This window comes from Eubalaena glacialis, chromosome X (assembly GCF_028564815.1).
Source record: "Eubalaena glacialis isolate mEubGla1 chromosome X, mEubGla1.1.hap2.+ XY, whole genome shotgun sequence".
Lineage (NCBI taxonomy): Eukaryota > Metazoa > Chordata > Mammalia > Artiodactyla > Balaenidae > Eubalaena > Eubalaena glacialis.
The window spans coordinates 131,418,892-131,440,816 of record NC_083736.1 but is presented as its reverse complement, the minus strand read 5'-3'; positions in this window follow the sequence as shown (position 1 = coordinate 131,440,816).

Genomic DNA, 21,925 nt, shown 5'->3' with positions numbered 1-21,925 from the left:
AAAAATTAATCATTTATTCAGAAGATACATGTAAGTATATTTTCCTTCTTAGTAGGCTTTTGAAATATGCCTATCATGCTATTGATTTAACATAAGTTTTTTAGTATTGACAACTTTAAATCCTTTTTGATATAAAGTTATTTAACTGTACACTACAATGTCAAGCAACAATTTTGTTTTCTTCAATGAAAATTGAGGAAATAAATTTTATAAGAAAGTTATAACCCAAAGATGCAAAGTCATGTGAGTAAACAAAATATGGTTAAAATGAAAAAGATAATGAGAATATGTAAAAATAAATCACTCTTTTGTGGATAATTTCTAATTGATTATTTCCTGTCATTCAGTTTTGCTCAGATTTGATGCATGAATTATCCAAATACAAGTCTTAGCAACTGTATTTAGTTTTGCAACATTGGCAGCTCTCAGTAGCATACCATATATCATTGGTGTTTGTTTTAGAGGCAACTAGAATTGACTGTATCAAACATACCAAAAATAGTGCAACTAGAAAGTTATGGCAGTGATGACCATCAAAATGAAACTTTTAGTAAAAACAAAGCTTTTTCCCTGATGACCCAGGTTCCTTGAAACTTCAGTTTTATTGATCTGGTTACAACTCCAGTTAATAACACTACACTCTGAGAGTACATGACTCATGAACAAACTGAGAATTAAATGAATAGCTTCAGACATTAAGTCCCATTCATTTTGTGTAATTGCAGAACTGCAACTTGGCTTTACTGGTCTTTAGATGGTAATACCTTCTTTTTTTTTTTTTTTTAAATCAACAACACAGTGACTCCCACTGAAATAAATGCGCCTAAGGAGTCCACATTGAAGCTAAGTATGCAATTGATGTGTTTACTGCTACTGAAGTATAGGTATTAGACATAGTAAGAACTATTTATATCACTTCCTGTGGGCCAGGCACTGCCTCAGACTTTATCTGTATAATCCCATTGATTCCTCATAAGTTTATAATGTAGGTCATACTGGAACTATAATTTTTCTCATTTTACAGATGAGAAAATATAGAGGCTCACAGCTCTCACAGGTAGTGATAGAACCTAGGTTCAAACCTATATTTATCATCTGATCTCAAGACTCTTACTATGCTATAAAATCACACAATGATAGATACAGGAAAGAATGTGCTGAGTTCCAAAGATAACATTACAAATAGAAACCTATGTTATTTCAATGATGAGTTTTGCTAAAAGACAAGCAGGGTGTACTTTTTAAACTTCCAAAAATGTCCAATTCCCTATATGTCATGACCTTGCCTATTCTTATAGTTTTATCTCCTGCCACATTCCCATTCATACTATTTGCTTTAAACAGTTCAAAGATGGTATTTCCTCCAAAACATAATGTTCATTCATGTCTCCATGTCTTTCCACATGGTGTCCCTTTTGCCTAGGATATTCTTTCCAAGGTTTCTCCATAAGGTAAATTCCTATTCATCTTTCAGGTTGCGGTCTACATGCCTGAACCTCCAGCAACTAGCAGAGTTCAGGTTACGAATGGATGTGACCTCTTTCCTGCCCACTCGTGGAGATATTTTGTACCTTCAAATATCTTTGCTTCCTCGCCTTGTACACTATACTCCATCCTCCCCTACTTACTCAAGAACTTACTTGCCAACAGTTTTTCCTTCGCTCTTCACACCAATGTTTCTTCTCCACTGGAGCATTCCCATCAGCATGGGAAAGTTCAATTATTTCTCTTATAATAACTTAAAAACTCTTTTGACCTAACTTCACTCACCAGTCATTGCTTCATTCCTCTGCCCCCTTTTATGACAAATCTTGTGAAAAGTTGTCTATACTTGCTATTCTTCTATTCTCACCTGCTAAGACACTGGTATCCCTTGCTCGGTCTACTCCAGGACAACCAGTCACCTTGTGTTCCTCTAACGTTCCAGAATATTCTCAACACAGAGCCTTTGTACTTGTTCCTTCTAACTAGAGTGCTCTCCCCCAGGTATAAGCTTCCTCACTTCCTTTCGGACTCTGCTCAAATTTCACCTTCCTGGTGAGGCATGGACTCAGTGCAATTAAAAACAAAAACAGCACTCCCCCAGCCCCAAGCATTCTATAACTTCCCTTTACCCTGCTTAAATTTTCTCTCTAGTAATTACCATTTTATTCACTATATGTTTACTTGTTTATTTGGTCATATCCCACCACTAGGATTCAAGTTATTTGAAAGCAGGGACTTGTTTTGTCTACTGCTATGTCTCCGGTGTCTAAAGTCATCCATGGCACATAGTAGACCCTTAATACCTGTTGAATTAAATAATTTATTGACTAATTGAATGATGGCTTTTTAATGTTTATCAAATGCAAATTAAATTTTATGCAATTTTATTCCTTGAAGTAATTAAGTTATTCATCTTTTCTCCCATAGTTCTCTCATAATTAACAATAAAAATTTGTATTGAATAGACAGAAAAAGACAGAAATATGAGTCTTGAAATAGTGGGCCCTTTGCTTGACCATCATCTTTAACACAAACATTTCCTCCCAGTTAATCCAAATGTTAAAAAAAAAAAAATCAGTAACTAACATTTATGAAGCACTTACTTTGACCCAGGTATTGAATTAGTTTGCCTGCATGATATCAAGACATAAAACAGCCCTACTATTAGTCCTATTTTACAGATGAAAAAGCTGAGGTTCAAGATGGGTATAGTAACTTGCCCAAGGTTACAAAGATGAGGAATGCAGAGCTAGAACTTGAACACACTTCTCTTGGAGTCTAGAGACTGAACTCACAAGCACTGAGGCAAATGGTTGATTAGCAACTCAAACTTTACCACTGTCTTCTAAATAATAAAATGATATCAATGTGATTTATAAATATAGGGGTGTAGGTGGAACCTACTTATGTTATAAAATACTGTTATGGTTAAAAAAGAAAACTTGATAAAACTACTCTTAAAAATATGAGATCTTTGGGACTTCCCTGGTAGCGCAGTGGTTAAGAATCCGCCTGCCAACGCAGGGTACACAGGTTCGATCCCTGGTCCGGGAAGATCCCACATGCCACAGAGCAACTAAGCCCATGTGCCACAACTACTAAGCCTGCACTCTAGAGCCCACGAGCCACAACTACTGAGCCCACATGCTGCAACTATTGAAGCCCTCGCACTGTAGGACCCACGTGCCGCAACTACTGAAGCCTGCGCGCCTAGAGCCCGTGATCCGCAATGAGAGAAGCCACCGCAAATGAGATGCCTATGTGCCACAATGAAGAGTAGCCTCCGCTGGCCACAGCTAGAGAAAGCCCGCACGCAGCAACAAACACCCAATGCAGCCAAAAAAAAAAAAAAAAAAAGAAAAGAAAGAAATTTAAAAAAAAAAGAATTAGCTCTGAAGGCGCTAACATATTAAAAAAATATATATCAGATCTTTGATTTGGAGGAGTTAAAGTTGTCTTATTACCATTTCACTTTTAAATAGTGACATCACATTTTCATAGCACTTTAGAGCTTAAGTTATTCTTGGCACTTATTTTCTTCTCATAAAAATCCTGTGATACACATAGGAAAGCCCCACTTTGCAGCTGGGAAAATGGGGGCTCAATGAGTCAGGATCAGTCTACTACAAATCCAGTGATTTTTGTCATTTATTTCAAATTCAAGCATCATAAATCCAGAGTAAAGTAGGAGAATCATTCAATATAATGCTGGAACTTCTAGGCTGTGTATAGGGTGACACAGTATCTAAAGCATGTATTATATTGTGATAATAAATGCATACACAATAAATTAGTTTTTAATTTAATTTGCCTTGATCCAATAACTTTATCATTTATTAGAAGTATTTGGTGAAAAATGGAAAAACATACAAAAAGGTAATATAGTGTGGAAGGATTTAACATCTCTCATATATAGTAGCAGAAATGGAAAGCAAAGCTGGCATCTGTCAGACTCACTGATTTCATTCTAATGGTAACTAAAAATGAAGAAATTAAATACTTTCACTTGTTAATCTTCTATCTAAAGGTTAAACATTTCCTCATGATTTATATATAATCAATAATAATATTTCATTGAGAAATTTATATCTAAATCACATGTATCCATAGTTTGAGTTCCATCTCAAGAAAGCTCTTAGACATAGAGAACAGACTTGTGGTTGCCAAGTGGGAGGGGAGAGGGGAAGAGAAGGATTGGGAGTTTAGATTAGTAGATGCAAACTAGTGTATATACAATGGATAAGCCACAAGGTCCTACTGTATAACACAGAGAACTATATTCAATATCCTGTGATAAACCAGCATGGAGAAGAATATGAAAAAGTGTATATATATATATATATATATATATATATATATATAAACTGTGTCACTTTGCTGTACAGCAGAAATTAACACAACATTGTAAATCAACTATGTCAATAAAACTTTTTTTTAATTTACAATAAAAAAAAAAGAAAGAAAGAAAGCTCTTGGAAGTTAGATCCAAATCTATGTTGACTCTTGCCTAATTGCAGGCAATAAAGAACTTTTTGAAATCTTGGCATTTTCTATGAAGTACTTTTGTTTTACATTTTAAGCTATCGGTAATCATTCTTCACAGATTACTATTAACTAACTATGGTCAGAAGCACACTGTGCCAGCATCTATACCTTCTATTATTTTGAAGTGCTGTAAAAATTCCTGAGAACAGTAGGCATCATTTCTAACCTAATTTTAGTGAGATCATATACACTAATAAAAAGGTCAACCAGATCATTTGAGTAGATGATGTACAAATGAGAGTGTAGTTGACAATCTGTGTTACTATAGATATATCTATCATTTTGCATACTTCAATTTTTTAAATTCAGAGCAATTTGGAGAGAAGGAACAAAGGTAATTCATAAACTTGGAAACAAATGAGGTAGCTGGCCAAAGGCTTAAGAATTAACACTTCAAGAGGTGAAATAGTGATTTGGGCCCCTTCAATACTTAGCATTAGCTGAAAAGCATGTATGATAACAACTTGAACTCTCATCCATTCATACATCTACTCACTCATTCATGTATTTCATGAACATTACCCACACACAAGGCACTTTGATGTGTGGCCAAATAATATGCTGTAAATAAAATGTACTTTAAAACATACAGTTAATACAATCAGAAATTCAAGTATATCTCCTGCAAGATTATTTAAATATTAATACACAAAGTAAACAGGGTTACATCATTCCATTCCATGAGGGAAGAGGTGAAAAGGAAAGCTATGAAGAGAGGCAGCCAGTTATTTTGGGAAGGATACTGTGGAAGGATATGGCAAGTGAAATTAATCCAACCCTTGGTTCAAATGCTAACTCAGTTGCCTTCACCTGAAAAGACATTTGTCCCATCTATCAAAATAAGGTTGTTATGAAGAAAAATGGAAAAAAGTTAGAATGAAAGTACTCTGTAAACCATAAGTCACTATATAAATTTCTATTAATAAGTGATGCTTTTGATAGTGCATTAAAAATAGGATATGTTAGTATCTTGATATCAGAAGCAAGAATATTAAAAAGGGATAATGAAACATGATCCATTAAAGTGGGATCAAGAAAGAAGACATCTCCATCCAGTATCTAATATCCTGGGTGCTATGGAGCCAATGTTGTTGCTCATGTTTTTCTACTAGGTTCACATTCTCTATATTCTTATTATATAGATGATAATAATAATAATTATTTTGTGATGTTTAGTGAATAAATATATGCAAGTAATACAAAAAATGTAGCATGAAAAATAAATCCAATTTGTTTAATTAATGATAAAGTTAAAATTCAACAATGATTTATATCAATGGCTCAGTTTTGATTTCAAGAGGCAGCAAAATGTCATGGTTAAGTACAAACTCACGCCAGAGTGCCTGGGTTCAAACCTCACCTTCACTACTTAATTTCTCTCTCTGCCTTGACTTTCTCATCTGTATTTAACAGATTAAAATAGCCCCTACCCTACTGGGTTATTATAACGATTAAGTGAGTTAGTGTTTGCAAACTGCTTAGAATAGCGCCAAATAATACTATTATGGAACTTTTTGCTATTATAAGTTTATTATTTTCCAAAATGTTAAATTTGATTTACATCTGTGATGATAGATGATATATGTATTCTTATTTAATATTATCAAAGAGAAAATATTCTACCTGCCAAGAGTAATAATTACTTTGAGTTACTGTATTAGTTGACATATGCAGAAAGCCACTGGTACAAACTAGCTGTAAAAAAATATTTCTATAGCTCCAAGTACAGGCCAGGAGAAAATGGCGGCATCGCCGAACTCTTTGGTGCTTAGATAGAATACAGTTAGACTGACTTGTGGTATACATACCACTGATTACTCTCTGTATGTACTTGTGCAAGGTATTCTCTGGTGCCAACACCTGCAGTTTAACGAGTGGCCATCTGCTTCTATTCTAAAGTACTCAGTCAGCTTTGAGAAAGTGAATTAGTTGCCCCTTGGCACATTTTGAAAATGTTTGCAGAGTGTGTGCCCCTTTAGTAGACAGTATTTATAAAAGCCTAATATAAGATTATACCACACCTATAAACCCAACATATGTCTCTTTACTGTAATGTCCTGAATAAAACTGAGGATTTGATATATACTATAATTAACAATAAAATGCTGTGGCTGTCTCTAAAATATAGCTAGTAGGCAGAATAACTAAACTCATACCTCCTTAGTTTCCAAAGTTGTCTGAGAATTCACATATGCTCTGATAGGTAACGTTTTTTAAATTTATTTATTTTATTTTTGGCTGCATTGGGTCTTTGTTGCTGCGTGCGGGCTTTCTTTAGTTGCAGCGAGCGGGGGCTGCTCTTTGTTGCGGTACGCGGGCTTCTAACTGCAGTGGTTTCTCTTGTCGAGGAGCCCGGGCTCTAGGCATGGGGGCTTCAGTAGTTGTGGCTCATGGGCTCTAGAGCGCAGGCTCAGTAGTTGTGGCGCACAGGCTTAGCTGCTCCACGGCATGTGGGATCTTCCCGGACCAGGGCTAGAACCCGTGTCACCTGCCTTGGTAGGCGGATTCTTAACCACTGCGCCACCAGGGAAGCCCTGATAGAGAATGGTGCTACTTAAAATGAACTAAGGAGAACTCCAAAGTCAGGAACTAAGGAAATATCTTAACCCTCTACCACAGAGAGTAAATGTTCTCAAAGCAAACAGGAGACTCAGGTCAGCCTAGAGTAGAAAAAAAGTTGCTCCTGTGATGAAAGTACAATGACACCAAGGAAGCCACTTCTTTTGTGTGTGCAGGTCATCCAAGCCTCTATTTAAACAGAATTTCTGCAATTGTAAGAAACTAAATTTTATAAACCACATTTTCTAAGCACAGTATTTCAGTTTATATTGAAAAACAGAATTTTCAGACAAACCAGGACTTCACTTTGAGATGGCCTGCAAATTATTCAATCAAAATACAGACTATATTATTTTTTGGTGAGCAGATTCTTTATCTGAAGGATGGCAATAAAAAAGGTATCTTGACTAACTAATGGCTATAAGCTGTAAAACCCTGATATATCAATAAAAAGGAGACATGATAGTCCAGAACAGACACCACTTGAATGGGTCTTAGATGGGACCCAAGAAAACTTGTCTATCCTTTTGCCAAGTTCCAAAAAATTTCTTTAGATATCCTAGGATCATAGATGAGGCTCTAACCATAAACTTGTTTCTCCATAAACTTTCTTTCCCTGCTTCTGGTCCAGGAAGTATTTTATAACAATGGTGATGTTTGCAGTGATATCATGCATTATGTGTTGACTGCAAAATAATTTCCCTTGACTTTTATATAAAGATGACAGTCAAGTAAGTCCCCAATTCTCAAATAAAATATTTATAGAATCACAAAGATATCTAAAACTATATTAGAAATGCAAGTGAAGAATATTAATTCAGTTCCTGACAGAGCCCAGAAAAAAATTCCACAAATAAAAGAGGCATGGGGGACTCATACATAATACAGGACAACAGATAAGAAGACAGGAAGAGATTCCCAGTTACATTCCATTAAGTACACATCCACTGACTAAGGAACTTTGCGCAAATAAAGTAGGCAACTCCCTGGTCTATGATATCAGAACTGCTTTCTGAAGAAGCATACGGCTTTTTTTCTTTTAGCCTCCATCATGACCATTAACATGTCCCCATTTTTTATGTTTTTGGAAAGCCATGAAATAGACAGCAGAACATACAGGATATGTCTTATAGCATTCTCAAGTTAAAAGTTTCTTCTGCAAATGTGTTGACATGACAAATCCTGGAAGAAAGGCAATCTGTGTTGTAGTTTGTCTTTCATGGCTTTCTTTGAGGGAAAAATTATGGACTATTTCAAAGTATTCAGATATTAATATTCCTTTGTGGAATCAGATAGCTGGGCCCTAGAAGTTAATATCCCTTTGTAGAATCAGATAACCAGGCAAGAGGGAAATAAGATACCTCCTCCTCAGTCTAGCAGTACCATGCTATTAAAGTATACCAGACTTCAGAAATAATGGTAAGCAGCTAAGTATCTCAAGCAAAACTCCAATGTAATATCAAAGAGAAAGGATGCTAGGAGCATCCAAGTAGAACCTAAGGGTAATCAAAGAGAGACAATCTCTACTGTTTAATGGAAAACCAGAGATATGAATGAAACTCATTATTTCAAAATTAATGAAAGAGAAGCAACAATAATGAGCCTTTGAAAAGATTTCACGGTCAAGGGATAAAGAAAACACACCTATGCTAGAGAAATACTTCGTCTAATTAATAAGAAAATTTTAGAGATCACCTGCTTTCTATAATCACTTTAAATCAAGAAAAAAGGAACTTAGATAAGCAAGTGATGAAATGAAATAAATGCACAAGAGACTAAGGTGGAAAAGTCACTTCAATGTGCAGAGTATTAAAGAAAAATGGATAAGATATCAGAAGAGTACAAGCAAGCCAAATAAAAGCGCTGGAATAAAAATTTGCATCCAAAACCAGAAAGAACAAAAATGACTCTATAGATTGTCAAATCAGTGATGTAACATTCAAATTCAAGAACGTAACATTATCAAGTATTTTGCTTACAAAAACATGTTGATAAGAGTTTAAAGTAGTATAGCATTTTGGAAGGCAATATGGCTATGTCTATTCAGGTCTTCTGCCCCTTTTCGATTGTGTTTGTTTTCTGATGTTGATTTGTATGAGTTGCTTATACATCTTGCATATTAACCCCTTGTTGGTCATATCATTTGTAAATATTTTCTCCTATTTCATAGGCTGTCTTTTGTTGATGGTTTCCTTTGCTGTGCAAAATCTTGTAAGTTTAATTAGGTCCCATTTGTTTATTCTTACTTTTACTTCCATTGCCTTGGGAGACTGACTTAGGAAAACACTGGTACAATTTATGTCAGAGAGTGTTTTGCCTAAATTCTCTTCTAGGAGTTTTATGGTATCATGTCTTAAAACGACTTGAAGACTTAAATATGAGTTTATTTTTGTGTATGGCATGAGGGAGTGTTCTAATTTCATCGATTTACACGTGGCTGTTCAGCTTTCCCAACACCACTTGCTGAAGTTGGTCTTTTCTCCATTGGACATTCTTGCTTCCTTTGTCGAAAATTAATTGACCACGGGTGCGTGCGTTTATTTCTAGGCTCTCTGTTCTGTTCCATTGATCCATATGTCTGTTTTTGTGCCAGTGCCACACTGTTTTGACTACTGCTCTGATCTTTATTATTTCTTTTCCTCTATTAACTTTGGGCTTTGTCCTTTTTCTAGTTCCCTTAAGTATAAGGTCCTTTCAAAACACCCCCATTTACCATTGCAAGAAAAAGAATAAAATACCTAGGAATAAACCTACCTAAGAGACAAAATACCTGTATGCAGAAAACTATACTACACTGATGGAAATTAAAGATGATACAAACAGATGGAGAGATATACCATGTTCTTGGATTGGAAGAATCAACACTGTGAAAATGACTATACTACCCAAAGCAATCTACAGATTCAATGCAATCCCTATCAAACTACCCATGGCATTTTTCACAGAACTAGAACAAAAAATCGCACAATTTGTATGGAAACACAAAAGACCCCGCATAGCCAAAGCAATCTTGAGAAAGAAAAACGGAGCTGGAAGAAACAGGCTCCCTGACTTCAGACTATACTACAAAGCTACAGTAATCAAGACAGTTTGGTACTAGCACAAAAACAGAAATATAGATCAATGCAACAGGATAGAAAGCCCAGGGATAAACCCATGCACATGTGGTCACCTTATTTTTGATAAAGGAGGCAAGAATATACAATAGAGAAGACAGCCTCTTCAATAAATGGTACTGGAAAAACTGGACAGCTACATGTAAAAGAAAGAAATTAGAACACTCCCTAACACCATACACAAAAATAAACTCAAAATGGATTAAAGACCTAAATGTAAGGTCAGACACTATCAAACTCTTAGAGGAAAACACAGGCAGAACACTCTATGACATAAATCACAGCAAGATCCTTTTTGACCCACCTCCTAGAGAAATGGAAATAAACAAAAATAAACAAATGGGACCTAATGAAACTTAAAAGCTTTTGCACAGCAAAGGAAACCATAAACAAGATGAAAAGACAACCCTCAGAATGGGAGAAAATATTTGCAAATGAAGCAACTGACAAAGGATCAATCTCCAAAATTTACAAGCAGCTCCTGCAGCTCAATATCAAACAAACAAACAACCCAATCCAAGAACGGGGAGAAGACTTAAATAGACATTTCTCCAAAGAAGATATACAGATTGCCAACAAACACATGAAAGGATGCTCAATATCACTAATCATTAGAGAAATGCAAATCAAAACTACAATGAGGTATCACCTCACACCAGTCAGAATGGCCATCATCAAAATATCTACAAACAATAAATGCTGGAGAGGGTGTGAAGAAAAGGGAACCTTCTTGCACTGTTGGTGGGAATGTAAATTGATACAGCCACTATGGAGAACAGTATGGAGGTTCCTTAAAAAACTAAAAATAGAACTACCATATGACCCAGCAATCCCACTACTGGGCATATACCCTGAGAAAACCATAATTCAAAAAGAGTCATGTACCACACTGTTCAATGCAGCTCTATTTACAATAGCCAGGACATGGAAGCAACCTAAGTGTCCATCGACAGATGAATGGATAAAGAAGATGTGGCACATATATACAATGGAATATTACTCAGCCTTAAAAAGAAACGAAATTCAGTTATTTGTAGTGAGGTGGTTGGACCTAGAGTCTGTCATACAAAGTGAAGTAACTCAGAAAGAGGAAAAGAAATACCATATGCTAACACATATATACGGAATCTAAAATAAATAAATAAATAAATAATGGTTCTGAAGAACCTAGGGGCAGGACAGGAATAAAGACGCAGATGTAGAGAATGGACTTGAGGACACGGGGAGGGGGAAGGGTCAGCTGGGACGAAGTGAGAGACTGGCATGGATATATATACACTACCAAATGTAAAATAGATAGCTAGTGGGAAGCAGCCACATAGCACAGGGAGATCAGCTCGGTGATTTGTGACCACCTAGAGGGGTGAGATAGGGAGGATGGGAGGGAGATGCAAGAGGGAGGAGATATGGGGATATATGTATATCTATAGCTGATTCACTTCATTATAAAGCAGAAACTAACACACCACTGTAAAGCAGTTACACTCCAATAAAGATGTTAAAAAAATATTTAAAAAATAAGAAAAAAAAAGTATAAGGTCCTTTTGCTTTTAGTCTGTGTGTGTCTTTATGTCTGAACAGAGTCTCTTGTAGCCAATATATATGGGTCTTATTTTTGTATCCATTCAGCTACCCTGTGTCTTTTGATTGGAGCATTTAGTCCATTTACATTTAAAGTAATTGATAGGTGTGTACTTATTGCCCTTTTGTTCATTGTTTGGGGTTGTTGTGGTTCTTTTTCGTTCCTTTCTTCTTTTGCTCTCTTCCCCTATAATTTGATGACTATCTTCAGTGTTATGTTTGGATCCCCAAACAGGAGGCTGGAGCATTTTTCTCTGAAGAAACTAACAGACCTAAGAAAGATAACTTGTTTACAGCCTGTGCTGCTAGACAGGGTTTTCACCTGTGTTTGTTACGCTAATTCAGTAACCACTTACCTCTCCGTCTTGCATAACTTTTAAACAATTCATTTTCAGGATCATGTTCTCACCCATATTATCCATATTTTTGTATTTGAATATTTTTTTCCTTTATTCTAGTTTTAGTGGAACTTGGATAGGATAGAAGCAGAGTTAATAGTGTTGTTTAATCTGTCATATTCTACTATATTTTCTACTATAACCAGAAAAATCAGAGGTTAGGTAAAATTTTTTAAATCCAAGTTTTAACCTTTAGTGTTTTAGTGCCTTGTTAATGACATCCTTTATGTGGCTTAGTTAGCATCTTAACTTGCCTCTCTGGGTTGTGGCTTTCTTTTTCTCTGCTCTGATGCAGAAAAGAGCCATGCTAACCATATTTTCTGATTCGTGCCTTAGAGAGAGAAGTAGTTAGCAGTACTGACCTGATGAGGAACATCACTGGGGGCTGCAAAAACATTTGATGATCACACTAAACTCTTTATAAAAATTATAAAGATCGTGCTGCTATTTATATGTTGGGTGATTTACAAAAGCCCATATATGTTGTTTTCCAACATAATTTGTGTTAATGGATTTCTTCTGTTCATATGAGTACCTGAGTTCATGTTTTGACCTGGGTATCCTGATGAAAAACTTGCATCTGAAGGAACAAAACAACTAAGGTTCTCTACATGTTCAAAATGAAACCCTTAACTTCCAACGAAAAGGGGAGTTGATAGGACCAGAAACATACTACAATTGCCTATCTATTGTCCAATTTCCAATCTTCAATGTTACTACTGAGTGGATCATGAAATAAAGCTGAGAGGACATCATTCCTTGAGTACAAATAGCATTAGAGAAATACTGGAAGATATAAAACCATATAAATGTTATTGTTTATATGAAATTTGACTACTTTATAATTGTTCAGATTCAGTATAGTACTTGAGAAAATGAAAGCCATGAAAGATTACACATCTTGCCCAAGATCACAAAAGTTGTATAATGGTAGTTGCCAAACCAAAACCTTGTTTCCAGACTTCCGGTGTTTTATCCTATACCAGTGTGGTACATTCTAAACTGCTTTGCAACCAAACAGAAATAAGTCTCAATTCCAAGATTATATTTTATAGCTGTATGGCTGTGGGCATATGACATTAATTTCAGTTCACTCATTTTAAAAATGGAAATTTCTTTCCATGACTACTTCATAGCATTATTGTGAAGATAACATATGAAGTACCACCCACAGTTTTTATAATATTGTAAGTGCTCAAGTATTTATTGTTTTAATCAACAGCTGTTCATTTAACACTTACTATGACCCAGGCACAGTGCTAGACATTGAGGCTTTAAAGCTGAGCAAGACATATGTAGATTCTGCCCACACAAAACTTAAAACCCAGTGAGAAAGGGGTAATAAAAACAATTACTATGAAGAAAACAAATGCATTGCAGTGGTAGAGAATAATGATGGGGGGGAGATGGCTACTGATAGAGAATGGTTTAAAGGAATAATTGAAGTAGTTAATGATGGTACACCATAGGCATGGGCACATTGACCAGTCTAGATTTGAAACCATTACAGCTTGCACTAGTATGCTGACAATGAGGATAGAGTTGACAGAAGGTGAGTTTGGGAAATAGAACAAACATGATTTCTTGATGGTCTGAAAGTGAGAATGAGAAAGAGTGGATGACTCAGATTTCTGGCTTTATTAACTGAGTAGATTTTTGAGATCCCTATAAAATGTCCAAGTGGAGACCTTTGAGAAGCCTTTTGGATTTGAATCTGTAACTCAGTGAAGAGATAAAGCACAGAGATAACTTTAGGCATCCATTAGCATATAGATGGTATCTGAAGCAAAAGAGATGGATAAGATCACTTAAGGATAGAGAGCATAAAGTATGAAGAGGGCTCAAGATGTAGCCCTGGAGCGTATGAATAGTGACACAGAAAACGAAAGAAAATCAGTGAAAGACAGATAAAGGTTTGATGAAGTTGAAAAATCTGGAGTATGACATCACGTTAGCCAAGAGAAGACCATTTCTAGAGGAGGTGGTCCATTATATTTAATGATCCTTGAATGTTTTTTAATCATAGTGAAAACAATGTTTGAAACTCCTGTTTATTTTCTTCTTGCCAGTGCAGTTGGCTAGCTCCCTTCCACATGGGCTCCATTTGTCTATTTCGCCTTTAGTTAAGGAAACAACGAGCCCACCAATGATTTCAGAGTGAGTGTCATGGGGAAAAGTTTCCATTCCTCCATAAAAATGGCTTCTTTTACTACATTTTTTTATTGTGGTAAAAACACATAAATTAACCCTTTTAACAACTTCTAGTTGTACATTAAAAATTGTTAACTATGCACATTATTGTACAATAGATCAAGAATTTTCATCTTGCATGACTGAAACTCTATATCTGTTGAACAACAATTCCCTATTTCCCTCTCCCCAGCCTCTGGCAGCCACCTTTCTACTTTGTTTCCATGAATTTGACTACTTTAGATGCCTCATAGGTGGATTCATACAGTATTGGTCCTTTTGCAATTGGTTTATTTCACTTAGGATAATGTTCTAAAGGTTCATCCATGTTGTGGCATGTGACAAGCTTTCTTTAAAGCTGAGTAACATCCCAGTGTTTGTATATATACTACATTTTCTTTATACCACATTTCCTTTATCCATTGATGTCTGGTGTGTCTGAGAGTGTCTGAGGTCATCTCATTGTAGTTCTGATTCTATTTCCCTGATGCTTAGTGATGTTGAGCATACTTTTATGCGCTTGTTGGCCATTTGTATATCTTCTTTGGAGATATGTCTATTCAAGCCCTTTGCCTAATTTTTAATTGGGTTATTTGATTTGTTATCACACACACTGTTTGCAAATATTTTCTCCCATTCCGTAGGTTGCCTTTTCACTCTAGATTTTTTTCCTACTATGCTAAGCAGTTTTTAAGGTTGATGTAGTCCTACTTAATTTATGTTGCTTTTGTTACCTGTGCTTTTGATGTCATACCAAAGTTTTACTAAACAGGTTTTAATCTACTAATATTTCACTAAGATTTTATTTTTACCGTATAGAAAATGAGGACACTTAAGTGTCAAATTGACATGTTCAGTGTGCTTTTCATCTCTATTGAAGAATCACAATAAGATCTTAGAGTTTGTGTGCAGTATAGGGTTTCAGAAATCCTTGGCCGTAAACCCAGGCCTGTCTGGCCTACTCTAGCACACCATATGGCCTGCTTAATTAATGGCCACTCTGTGGTGACATCAATAACATGTGTTCTACAATTCAGTGACTTTAGTGATCAACAGGATTTTACTGAGATCAAGGGATCAAGGACTGATTAAAATTGAAGTATGGAAATTGAATTAGAAAAAAAATCTGAATTAATATCACTTGCAGATGATAGGATTTGTCTTTCAGCAAATCCAAAGAATAAACTAAATCTACTACTACAAAAGTGTTCATCAAAGTGACTGTCTTCTTAACCAATACACAGAAATCAACAGTTTTTCAATCGATAAGCGATAACTAGCTTAAAATTTAAATAAACCTCCAATTTCTAACAGCCACAAAATGTGAAACACATAGAAGTAAACTCAATATGAAATGCACATAAGAAAGAAAGCTATAAAACTCAGGTAAGAGACACAAAAGAAGACATGAATAAATAGAGAAGCATATTTTGCTTTTGGTTAGGGAGATACCACATAGCAATAGTGCCAATTCTTCCAAATTACACTACAAATTTTATGCAATAGCACTTGAAATTTAAACAATTTGGGAACTTGACAAAATGAGAGTAAAATTTATGTGGAAAATAAACAGTAGAGATTACCCAGCAAAATTCTGAGAAAGGAGAGTGATTGGGCATATCAGCCCTACTAGATATTAAAATTTATTATGAAGCTGCAATAATTAAGGCAGTATGTTACTGGTTCAAGAATAGACTGACAGATTGTTGTAACTGAAGAGAGTACAGAAATAGGCTTTCCTATAAGTATAGAATTATTTAAAAATAGAAACTTGGGTTTTACCTGAAATTAAACCTCTTAGAGGCTCAAGGAAGACTGAATTAAAAATGTAACTTCTTGGTTGGCTAATAGCCCAAAACTTAATTAAGGCAACCCTTTATATTAAGTGGCAATCCCTACCAAAGTACTTATAAACCCTCCTATTCAATGCAATTTTATTTCCATGGGCTTACATCTAGTTTTCACCCACATGCGCTCTCTCTCTCTCTCTCTCTCTCTCTATATATATATATATTTAAATAGTTGCAAGAATGTAAAAAGATAAATATGTTCAGTAACATTTCATGAACACCTTCCTGTTTTTCTATATAACCTTAATAATGAATAATTTAACAAGTTCTTTATCATTCTGGAGTGAAAATGATTTTAAAACTTAGTTTGTTCTATATTTAATTTTTGTTCACTTTATTGTATAAGCAGCATAGAGCTATTTAGTCCATCTTTTCAACTATTCTCTTGTAATATATTCTATAACAAATGTTTTAGTAGATATAAATTGCCTTCTGAAAGGATGGTATGAATGTACATTGCATAAGTGTTTAACTACGTTTTCATGATGTATTTACATAGTGAAAAGATCTTGATTATATCTTAATCTGAGTTGTACAAATTGATAGTAATGCTGATGAATTCTGTGTGTATTATACATATGTACATAATTTTGTTTTAATTGAGTATTCCCTTACCCACACATACATTTGTTTCTCTATATATCAGAGGTTAAGTACATATTATTCACTGTTAATCCAGAAACTCTAGCCATGTTATATCTGATAGGAAACTTTTCCATTAACCAGTGATAAGCCCAATATAAATTAACTTAAGTAACTTTATAGACAGTAAGTATTAATGGAAATTACAGATTTCTAATAAATATACAAAGGCTTTAAGATCAAACACGACAAAGCTAAAAATACCTGAGTGAGGATAATGTGGTAGGAAAATGGGAAGAGAAAAAGTAACTCAGGTAAAGGGTTCTCAGAAGTAGCCCTGATAATTTGTCCTTGTAACAAATGGACATCTAGGAAAGAGCAGCAAGAGAACAACAAGCTGTTCTCTAGAAAAAGGTGAATTACCAACACTGACTCAAGGAGAAATAGAAAACCATAAGACCTATAATCATTGGAAAGTTTCATTAGTATTAAAAAATCTGTAATAAAGCACCAGGTTATTGTTAATGAACATTCTAAGGATAAATAATTTGTATAGGTTAGAGTTTAAGAGTAGAGATCATGAAGAGCTGCCAGACTCATTTTATGAAGCCAATTCAACCTCCATACAAAACCAGGTAAAGATAATCTAAGAAAGGAAAATCACAGGCAAATTTCATACTAATTGAACATTTTTGCAAAAATCTAATATGCAGAATACCTAGTAACACATTTATGTAAATTTTGGCCATAAACCAAATATAGGATTATTTGTTCTATGTATAAATGCCTATATAATACATGTATTTAAAAATGTGGATAAGAAGGCACATCTAGCTTCAGGAGCGCCGTTAAATCTGGACAGAGATGAAGAAAGGGATCAGGGATGGTAATAAAGTAGGTTTCAACTGTGTATCTACTTATTTTTTAATATATAAAAATCCAAAGCAAAAACTGCAAATGTTAACATTTGTTCAGTGTGAGTTTAGTCACATATGTTTATTATTCTTTGAGCTTTTCTATGAGTTTGAAAACTTTCATAATAAGGATTGTGAATACAGACAGATGTGTACTATTGGTCTCCATAACAGGAGCAAGTTCAAGTGATTTCCCTCCTGAACCCACTCCAGTCAGGTTGAGAGGAAGAGAAATTGGAGACAGCAAGTATAAATAATGATTTCAAGTTTTAATATAAGGGGGAACATAGTAATTTGGAAAAAGCTGGAGGGAGATATAGAGTCTCAAGGAAGGTTTGGTAAACATGACAGATATTATAGCATATTTTATGCTGAAGAAAAATGTGTAATAATGAGAAAGATAATTCAAGAGAGGGAAGAATTTCTGGAAGTATGTCCTCAGCTAGGTGAAGGGGAATGGGACTTACTCTAGTAAAAAGGGTCAACTGTAGTAACGGGAGAAAAGAGAGACAGATGCAGGGAGTTTGATAATGATGCTGGGGGCTTGTGGAAGGTGTCTTCTGATTGCTTGTCTTTTCTTGGTGAGGTAGGAATACGTAGAGGGAAGTAGCGTATGGAAAAGTGGTAGTACTTCCAGGCAGCATTAAAAGTGCACTTGAGGATAGGTGTTATGAATTTTAAGTGAGTTCCATTGGCATGATTAAGTGTTTTCCACCAGCCATGTTCAGCTGCATGAGTGTAGGTGGGGAATAGTCTAAGTTAAACAGGATTTTGTTTTTTCCTGGATGGCTAGAGAGGGCAAGGGGAACAAGAAAGTTGAGTGTATAAGCAAGTAAGTGATTATAATGACAGACCTTGGAATTGAAGCCGAGGAATGAGGGAAATAAGAACATGAGGTGGGTGAAGGATAAGAAAAAGGTGGCAGGATCAATGGATTAGAGGTCCCAATGGGGGCTAAATATGGTTAAAAGTGTGTAGTAGAGAGGGTGACCTGAAAAAACAGGGGTTGTTGGTCACAGGTTGAGATTTATGAAATGGAGTTTATGGAGGGGTGGCAGTTTACTGGCAATGACACTCTCTAGGATAGCATTATGGGAGTGAGTGGCTAAGGTGGGGTGGAGAACAAGATCCTTTGGTGAAGAAGTTAAGAAACTGAGGCCTGGGTATTGGGAAGATCATTCATGGGGATATTAAAATCAAGGATTATGACAGAAGCCGTGACAGGCTTGTGCTCCTAGCCAAGATGAAAGATCCCCATATTCCATGTCTCCCCTCAGACAACTAAAAATCCCACAACAAAAGGAAAATGGAAGGCTCTAAAAGTCTTTAAAAGGTTGAAAAAAGATTGCATAGAGGCTTTGAGACTTGAGGAATGACATGGCAGTGTGTTCACTTGGTTTCCTTATTGTTTCCATGTATCCTAAACAGGGCACTTAAGAAGCCTTCAACCCAAACCAACAACAGGCACAGATAAAAATGATTTTTAAAAAGCCTGTTCCTCCAAGCCAAAGGACTTGAAATGTAATGGCTTAAGAACAGAAAATCTTTTTGACAATACCCATCTGGCTCCAGCCAGAAACCAATGGCAAACGCACACCCCCTCTCTGGTTTCAGCTCGCCTAAGCAGGAAGCCGATATTCCCAACATTTCCCCCCACACACCACAGAAACAGCCAGCAAGTGTCCTGGTTCCCCCAGTGATGCAATGTTGGTGAAACCAAGAGATTTGATCATCCAGCCCGTGCTTAGAAGCAGGTGATGGTTTGATTGCCCCACTAAGTTAGTGTAGGTGCAGTTGAGTAAGGATCTGGTCTTCCAACCCCTACCCAGTAGAATTAGGTAATACTCTGTCAGCAAAATTCAGCAAGCTAAGCTTAAACTCCCACCTAGCAGCAAGGAGACTTCGTGAGGATTCGCGAGTCAGAGCAAATGAGCACTCTTCTTCCCTCCCGCCTGTCCCAGGTGTCAGCAGGATCCAGCAGGTAGCTGAACATCGACCCTGAATTGGCAGCAACAAGACTCAACAGCTGGTGTGAGTAGAGTGGACACGATGATGTCCCCCATTGCTGGTGTCAGTGGGGCCCAATGGGGAACTTAACATCCACACCCAACTGGTGGCAACAGACAGACTGAACAACGTGGTATGAGGCAGTGCTAGGCAGCATGCCTGTGCTTCTCCCTATCCTTGTGCCAGTGGGTAAGAGACCGAGTACCCACACCCAAGCAGCATCAGTGAGGTATAAGGAGGTGTGGCAAGGGGAGCTTAACAACTTTACTTCCCCCTCCCTCGGTGGCATGAGCCCAGTGTGGAGCTGAGCTTACACCACAAAGAAGGAACAGGGCATTGTGAGTTGGTGCCCAACTTCTGTGAAGGGTTCTAGGCCAAGGGGTGAGCGGAACTTCCACTCCACCCATGTGTAATGAGGCTCTATGAGTCAGGACTCCACTTTTGCTGCAGAGGTGTTGGTGAGGCCCAGGGGGAAGTTGAACCCACGCACCTACCAGAACCTTGAACTACACCTTAACAGGGGAATTCCCTGCTAAGAGGAAATATTAAATATGATCCAAAGTATTAGAATTCAATATCTTTCTTAGTCTGTTCAGACTGCTACGACAGGATACCATAGATTAGGGGGCTTATAAAAAATAAGAATTTCTCACCTTTCCGGAGGCCAGGAAGTCCAAGATCAAGGTGCCAGCAGATCTGGTGTCTGGTAAGGGCCTGCTTACCTGGGTCATAGATGGCAGTCTTTTCACTGTGTTCTCACATGGAGGAAGGGGCGAGTGATCTCTCTGGGGCCTCTTTAATAAGGGCATATATCCTGCTCTGCCCTTATGTCCTCATCACTTCCCAAAGACCTCACTTCCAAATACCATCATGTAGGGGATAGGTTTCAACATATGAACTTCCGGGGGATACAAACATTCAGTTTATAGCAACATCCCAAAAAGCCAGGATACAAAAATAAAAATTACCCATCATACCAAGAACCCGGAAAAAACAATCACAACACAAATGAGAAAAAAGCAATCAACAGATCCAAAAGGCATATAGTGTGTGTTCTCCAACCACAGTGGAATCAAAATAGAAGTCAAAGACAACTGAAAAAACTCTAAGGACTTGAAAATTAAACAACACTTCTAAATAATCTCTGGGTCAAAGAATAATTCTTAAAGAAAATAGAAATACATAGAGCTCAATGATAACGAAAATACAATATATCAAATTACATAGGAGGCAGCTAAAGCAGTGCACACAGGTAAATTTGCAACACTAAATCCTTGGATTAGAAAGGAAGAAACACTCAAATCAGTAATTTCCTACATTGAGAAATTAGGAAAGTAAGAGCAAAATAAATTCTATGCAAGTAGAAGAAAGTAAACAAAAGGAGCAGAAATTAGTACATTGAAAATTAAGTTACAGAGAAAAGTCAATGAAACAAAAAAGCTGTTTTTTAAAAAATATCAGTAAAATTGACAAACCTCTAAAGAGACCAACAATTTTTTAAAAGATAGAATTCCAACATCAAGAATGGAAAAAGTAATATCACTGCAGATCCTGCAGTCATAAGGATAATATAAATGATAATAAGGGAATGTTATAAACAAATCTACACACGCACATAAATTGGAAACTGAGGAGAAATGGATAAATTTCTTGCAAACCACAAACTCACAAACTACTGAAATTCAACCAAGATGAAATAGGCAATTGGAGTAGTCCTCTAACAATTAAAGAAGTTGAATTTGCAATTAAGAACTCCTGCAAAGAGATCTCCAGGCCCAGATGGTTTACAGGAGATTTCTACCAGATATTTAAAGAGGAATTGACTGCAAATTTACACAATTTCTTCCAGAAAGTTGAAGAAGAATCACTCCCTAACTCACCTTATGAAGCTAGGGTTACCCTGATATCAAAACCAGACAAAAGCAGAGAGAAAAAAAGAAAGGAAAAGGAAGAAAAACTGTAGGTCAATATCTCAAACAAAGCTGCCAAATTCATCAACAAAATATTTGAAAATCGAACCTGGCAAAGAATAATTACCATGAGCAAGTTGCTTTTATTCTAGGTATGCAAAACTAGTTCAACATTTGAAAGGCCAATTAATGTAATCCACCATATCAACAAGGTTAAGAAGAAAAACCACATGACCATAGTCATTGTAGAACAAACATTTGATAAAATCCAATGCCTATCATGATTTA